The 7,489-nt window shown below is 44.0% G+C and overlaps 1 protein-coding gene across 1 annotated transcript in view; it reads right to left on the minus strand.

The window, feature by feature from the left end:
• DDX23 (DEAD-box helicase 23) overlaps positions 1-6,216 on the minus strand; it is a 20,831-nt gene extending 14,615 nt beyond the window's left edge. Inside the window, exon 1 of the mRNA XM_003793590.3 lies at positions 6,121-6,216. The gene's annotated coding sequence lies outside the window, so the exon portion shown is untranslated. The remainder of the gene's footprint in view (positions 1-6,120) is intronic.
• Positions 6,217-7,489: the final 1,273 nt, after the last annotated feature.

Here is a 7,489-nt window from a genome sequence, read left to right on the forward strand (position 1 = left end):
TACTCTTAGCATTTTGGGAGGCCAAGGTGGGAGACTGCTTGAAGCCAGGAGTTCAAAACCAGCCTATCTCTACAAAAAAACAGAAAAAATTCACAGGTATTGTGGTGCATGCCTATAGTTCCAGCTACTCAGGAGGATCACTTGAGCCCAGGAGTTTGAGGTTGCAGTAAGCTATGATGATACCACTGCACTCCAGCCCAGGTGATAAAGTGAGACCCTGTCTCAAAAAAAAAAAAAAAAAAAAAAAAGGAACTGTTAGTGAAGTGAATAATATTCCAGCTAATTCTAAAAACCTCCTATATCTTAGGAGTCTAATAGGGCCTGCTAGCTCAGCTCACCAAAAATCATCCAACACACATACATCTAAAAGAGATAAATTCTTTTGAGCTCCTAAGAAAGCTGAAAGGACTACGATTGTGTCACTGAACTCCAACTTTCTTGACAAAGCAAGACCCTGCCTCTTAAAAAAGAAAAAAGAAAGTTCAAAAGAGGAAAAAAAAATTAAGATTTGGATTATAATCAGAACCACAAGGAAAAAATGAATTTAAATAGAGAAACAAACACACTTTTACCCAGATTAAAAGAAATGTACCTGTAATTACAATGGAAACTTTGGTGAGGGTTTACACAGACTCTCCGTGAACATTTTTTTCAACTTCCTACAAATCTATAATTATTTCAGAATAAAACATTTAAAAAAGAAAGGTACCAGAAAGTAGAGTCTGCAAGAGTTCTGACATTCCCTCTCAGATTTTCACAGCCTCAATTGTCTATATTACCCAGCTTCACGAAAGGTTTGCAGGACACTGAACACCACTCCCACACTGTCAACTGTTCTTCAATTAGGAAACCTAATTTAGCCAGGAGCTAAAATGACAGCAAGCCTGAATATACCTCTACTCCCTCCTCATCATCCCTAAGTTTGGGATACATTGTATAAAGATGAGAAAAGAAAACTGAACAAGAAACACTTTCAAAAGGTGGGGAGAGGCCAAGCACAGTGGCTTATGCCTATAATCCTAGCACTCTGGGAGGCCAAGGTGGGAGGACTGCTTAAGGCAGGAGTTTGAGATGAGCCTGAGCAAGTGAGACCTCCATCTCTACAAAAAAACAGGAAAATTAGCCTGGTGTGACAATATGCACCTATAATCCCAATTACTTGACAGGTAGGTAGGAGAATCACTTAAGCCCAGGAATTTGAGGTTGCAATAAGGTATGATAACGCCACTGAACGCTAGCCCAGGCAACAGAGGGAGAACTTATTTCAAAAGAAAAGAAAAGAAAGGTGGGAACCCATTTCATCTCACAATTACCCAGAGAAATGACCTGTCTCTTCTACATCAGTACTTTATGCATATTACATAGAAATACTCATATGTGGCCAGGCACAGTGGCTCACACCTATAATCCCAGCACTCTGTGAGACTGAGGCAGGTGAACTGTTGCAAGAGTGAGACCCTGTGCTTGGTGCCTGTAGCTCAGTGGTTAATAATAAGAAAAAAGAAAAAAGACTCAGCGCCTATAGCTCAGCAGCTAGGGTGCCAGCCACATACACCTGGGCTGGCAGGTTTAAACCCAGCCCGGGCCTGCCAAACAACAATGACAACAACCAAAAAAACAGCCATGCATTGTGGCAGGCACCTATAGTCCCAGATACCAGGAAGGCTAAGGCAAGAGAAGTGCTTAAGCCCAAGAGTTTGAGGTTGCTGTGAGGTGTGACACCATGACACTACCAAGGGCAACATAGTGAGGCTCTGTCTCTAAAAAATAAATAAATAAAAGAGTGAAACCCTGTCTCTACTAAAAATAGAAAAACTAGCTGTGCATCAGGGCGCATAACTGTAGTCCCAGGTACTCAGGACACTGAGGCAAGAGAATTGCTCAAGCCCAAGAGTTTGCAAGAATTTGAGGTTGCTATGAGCTATGATGCCATGGCACTCTACCTAGGGTGACAGACAGAGACTCTGTCCCAAAAAAAAAAAAAGAAGAAGAAGAAAAAAAAAAAGAAAGAAAGAAAAAGGCTCAGCACCTGTAGCTCAGCAGCTAGGGCGCCGGCCACATATACCTGGAGTTTAAGGTTGCTGTGAGCTGTGACACCATAGCACTCTACTGAGGGCGACATAATGAGACTCTGTCTCAGAAAGATAAAAGGGGCTTGGTGCCTGTGGCTCAAGAGGCTAAGGCACCAGCCACATGCACCTGGGCTAGTGGATTTCAACCCAGCCAGGCCTGCCAAACAAGGACAACTACAACCAAAAAATAGCCAGGTATTGTGGCGGGTGCCTATAGTCCCAGCTACCAGGAAGCCTAAGGCAAGAGAAGTGCTTAAGCCCAAGAGTTTGAGGTTGCTGTGAGTTGTGACGTCATGGCACAAAAAAAGAAAAGAAATACTCATTCATCTCCCGTTTACAGCCCTGAAAAAACTATCCAAAAGAAAAGCTATTTTTCCTTTTATCTTTTTTTGAGACAGAACCTTAAGCTGTCGCCCTGGGGAGAGGGCTGTGAAATCACAGCTCACAGCAACCTCCAGCTCCTGGGCTCAAGCGATTCTCTTGCCTCTGCCTCCCAAGTAGCTGGGACTACAGGCACCTGCCACAATGCCGGGCTATTTTTTGGTTGCAGCCATCTTTGTTGTTTGGCGGGCCCAGGCTCAATTTGAACCCGTCAGCTCAGGTGTATGTGGCTGGCGCCTTAGCCTCTTGAGCCACAGGCGCCAAGCCCCTTTTATCTTTTTGAGACAGAGTCTTATTATGTTGCCCTCGGTACAGTGCTATGGCATCACAGCTCAGAGCAACCTTAAACTCCTGGGCCCAAGTGATTCTTTTGCCTCAGCCCCCCAAGTAGCTAGGACTACAGGCGCCTGTCACAATGCCTGGCTATTTTTTGGTTGCAGTTGTCGTTGTTTAGCAGGCCTGGGCCAGTCTTGAACCCGCCAGCCTCAGTATACATGGCTGGCACAGTACTCACTGAGCTACGGGCACTGCCTCAGAGAATTTTTAGTTGATATTTAAGCTGAGACTGAAATGATGGGAAAGAAAGTCATGCAAAGATAAGGGAAAAGATCAGTAGGTTGAAAGGGCAGCAAGTACTAAAGGCACTTGGGGCAGGAACTGCTTAGTTAAAATCAGATTTGTGCGACTGAGCAGCATTGACCCAGGAGGAAGACTGATTCAAGATGAGTTCACTGTAGTAGAGAGAAGTCAGATCATGAATATGTGTTACAGGCTAGGGCAAAAGAATTTAGATTTTAACTGCAATGAGGAACTCAGAACTTTAAACAGGAAGTGGGCCAGGTCCAGTGATTCACACCTGTAATTCTAAAACTTAGAAAGGCCAAAAGTTTGAGACTAACCTGAGCAACATAAGGCGATCTCATCTCTATAAAAAATAAAAAATTAGCTGGGCATGGTGGTACATGCCTCTAGTCCGAGCTACTCATGAGGCTGAGGCAGAAGCATCACTTAAGTTCAGAAGTTGAGGTTATAGGGCGGTGCCTGTGGCTCAAAGGAGTAGGGCGCCGGCCACGTATGCCAGAGGTGGTGGGTTCAAAACCCAGCCCTGGCCAAAAAAAAAAAAAAAAAACCGAAAAAAAAAAAAAAAAAAAAGAAGTTGAGGTTATAGTGATCTATGTTGATGCCATAGCACTTTAGACCAGGCAACAGGGCAAAAACTTGTCCTAAAAAATAAACAGACTAGGCACAGTAGTTTACGCCTTTAATCCCAGCATGTTGGGAGGCCAAGATGGAAGGAACACTTGAGCCCAGGGGGTTGATACTAGCCTGGGCAACATAGTGAGATCCCCATCTCTATAATTTTTTTTTTTAATTAGCTGGGTATGGTGGTGCATGCCTAAAGTCCCAACTACTTGGGAGGCTGAGGTAGGAGAATCCCTTGAGCCCCAGAGTTCAAGGTTACAGTGAGTTGTGATCACATCACTGCACTACAGCCTGGGTGACAGGGCAAGATCTTGTCTCTATAAACAAACAAACAGTAAATGATACAAGCTAATTATACATTTTAAAAGAATTACTTTGATGACTTGCAAGAAGATACATAGTAGGGAGGTAAGCGTGAAAATAGAACCACTGGGAGTGCTATTATAGTAATCTAGGCAAGAGATGACAATGGCTTGTTTTAGGAAGGTGGCAACTAAGATGTAAAGAAGTAGAAGCTTCAGGGTATTCTGGAGGCAGAGCTGATGGTACTTACTGATGAAGGGAAAGGGAAAAAAGGGACATAAAGACAGCTCCTAAATTTATAGTTAGAGAATCTAACAGTTGTGACATCACTAGCAAATCAGTTGGAATAAGACTGGGAAAGGCTCTTTAAAGACATTTAAAGGGTAAAGTAACTCCATCTCAGATGATAATCCACCATGTTGACTTCTGATTAATCCTAGTCCCAGGTCGGCCTCAGGATTTCTAGTTTATCTATTGTTCCTTGTATAAAAGCACATACTTATTATAAATCCTGCCCTAGCTCAATTGTCCTAAATGCGTAGTTATCCAAAACCCTGACCTTAAACAAATCCCTACACCTTCTCTCTGAAGCACTTATATCTTTTCACTATATTATTATATAAATATGGGGTGTTGGGGTGTAAGGGCACAGAGCTCCACCTATTCTGCATCTGCCCACCACGTCTATCCATAAGTTCCCCAATAAAACACCCTATACCAACAAACTGAATTTGTCTCTCTCATTTTTTGGTTTCTCAGTTCCTTCTGCATTTGGGGTCACTTTGCATATATGACTCCTTTGGGAAAGAGAACAGACTGAGAAGGAAATCAAAAGTTTAGTTTTGGTCAGGTTGAGTGCGAGATGTCAATAAGACAACAAAGTGGAAACTCCAGCAAGGCAGATAAAAATGCAAATTTGGAACTTAAGAGAGAAGGTCTGGAGGCAAAAATTTAAGTCATTAATATATAGAAGGCCTTTGAAGCCATGAGGCACTAAATGATATTACCTAAGTACCTAGTATAAAGGAAAAAAATAGGAAGAGGACTTGAGTTCTGGAACATTTTAACAGGCATTAGCATAGAATGCTCCAGACAAAAAGCCTGGAAAGCAGTAGGAGCTGGTGTGAAAATAGAAAGAAAAGTAAAGTAAGGCAACACAGAAGCCAAAAATGTGTTTCAAGAAAGGAGTGATCAACTGTGTTAAGTACCATTCAAGTGCAGAAAAACTAGGGAATAGAGAAGTGAGCATTACATTTGGAAAAATGGAGATTTGGGTGACCTTGACAAAAGCTGTTTCAGTGGCATGGAAGAAGTAAAAGCCTGAGTGGAGTAGGTCTGGAAGAGAATGAGAAGTGAGAATAACAAGAGGGTAAATACAGGTAACTTTTATTACAGGTTATACTTATATCACAAGGGCCAAAACCCTGGCTGACTTTGACCAGCAGCCTTCCTCTCAAACTTCCAGATCTTTTAATTCTTAGTTCTTGTAGGATAAGGATAGTTTTTTTTTTATTCAATAAAGTATTTATCAAGCATCTGCTATATGCAAGGCACAATACTAGGCGCTGTCAGCTACAAATGGAAGCTTTTGGAACAATAGGGGTTATGAGACATACATCAAGACATGTACCAAGGCTCAGATGAAGTATGGGAGTTTAAAGGAGTTTCCTTTCATTTGTAAAAGGTGATGCGGAAAGCTCCGCAGAGGAAGTGGTTCCTGAAACTTTAAGTATAGGTAGAATCTGAAGATATGCAATGAGGACGCGGAAAAGAAGGCATGCCAGCAAAAGAGAGAATACAGGAGGCGCAGAGGCGGGAAAGTAGGGACGGGTTCTAGGAGAAAAGCAAGAGTTCCAGTTTGGCAAGAGCAAAGGCCACTTGAAGCACGGAAGAATAAGGTCAGACTGGGGGTATCACAGGCATTGTGCTAGTGGGCAGAAGCCTGGGACAGTAATACCGTCCCGAGATGTTGCCTGTGCCCCCAACACTGCACCTGGGGCCCGCGCCCCCTTCGCTCTTGCCCATCACAGCTTCCCCGGTGCATGCCCCTTCCCTGAGACGTTCTTTCCCGCCTCATCCCGGAGGCAAGGGCGACCGCCAAGCTCCGGCTCTCGCCCTCTCTGCAAGCTCATGGGAACCACCACCACCGCCTGGGACTCACCACCCTGAGTCTGAACCGCCCAACGCGGCCTCAACGTCGCGGAGCAGTCGCCATCTTTCCCGTTTCCTGATCACGGAGCTGCACCCCTGGCCGCGCTGCAAGCTGGGAAGGCGAGTTCCCGATGCCGGCAGCACAGGCCACCAGTGAGGCCTGGGAACTACCAATCCCAGAATACACGGCGCGTGCGCCGATCCTCACGCCGCGTAGTCTGCTGGGCAATGTGGTTCACCAAAATTTGCGTCTGCGGGAAGGGGAGTTTTCCGTCGGCAGGCTTCCTGGCTTGAGGTTCTTCAGCCGCGCAGTCTTTCTGGAATCTGTTGATCCCTCTAGACCCTGCAGTTAATGACTGTCGTGGTCCATGGCTAATAGCGGAGAAATTTAAGGGCTTCTTTAGATATCTATAGCACGTAGCAGTAAGGCAAGAAACACCGTTCGTGGAATAGAGTTTTTAAAAAAATACTTTGAGATAGATTATTGGCCCCATTTTACAGCTGGACAAAGTAAAGATTAGGTTACAGAAGGAGCCTAGTATTTAACAATGAGGGTGATAGAATTCTCCATTGCACAGAACTATCCCAGGCTTAGGAGGACATTTTAGCAACCTTGGCCCCACAGAGAGGTGAATGCCATAACAACCGCCAGTTATTGTAATAATTCAAAATAAGCCCACACAATGGATACCAGAGTCCTCCGGAAGGATAGTATCTCCTAGACTCTGACACCTGTTTTCTCAACATTCCAGATGGGACCCTGGCTTTCTCAATTTCTTGCCCGTTGGAATCTGGCCAGCTGTTGGACTATTTTTGATATTTTTTTGCTTCTTTCTTCCTCCTGGATACCCCACCGCCACCCGCTTCATCCACTGAGTTTAATCGTATGTTCACTTTATTTCTCTTTGGTCTTATGGGTTCATAATTATTCCCCTAAAAATAAACAAAATATTGCAACCGCAAGAATGGTTTAGAAAATCAAAAGTTTCTAGTGCTTTCCTTCCCATTTTCCCATTATCTGCTTTGTTATCTCAATCCTACCCAGCTGTAGGTCTGGCTTCTCTCTCTGAATATACCTTCTGTTCTCAAGGAGAGCCTCGGGATACTCCTAAATAATCTTAAATCCCTGTGCATCATGCACAATGGCCCAAAGTAACCCTAAGAGACAAACACTCCTGCTTTTAGAATTCCGCAGCCTCTCACCTCACGTCGGCAGAACCCTGAGAGAACTGAAGGGAAAGAAGTCTGAAATCTATTAGGAGTAATTCACCAAGTAAACACTAGAGGGCTCTCCACGCACAGACTGGAATCCCAACTAACAATCAGACCAATGATGATAACCACAGAATCTTTGAGCTGCAGTTTATAATGCTCATTGA

This window comes from Otolemur garnettii, unplaced genomic scaffold (assembly GCF_000181295.1).
Source record: "Otolemur garnettii isolate 467f Iridium unplaced genomic scaffold, OtoGar3 scaffold00070, whole genome shotgun sequence".
Classification (NCBI taxonomy): Eukaryota; Metazoa; Chordata; class Mammalia; order Primates; family Galagidae; genus Otolemur; species Otolemur garnettii.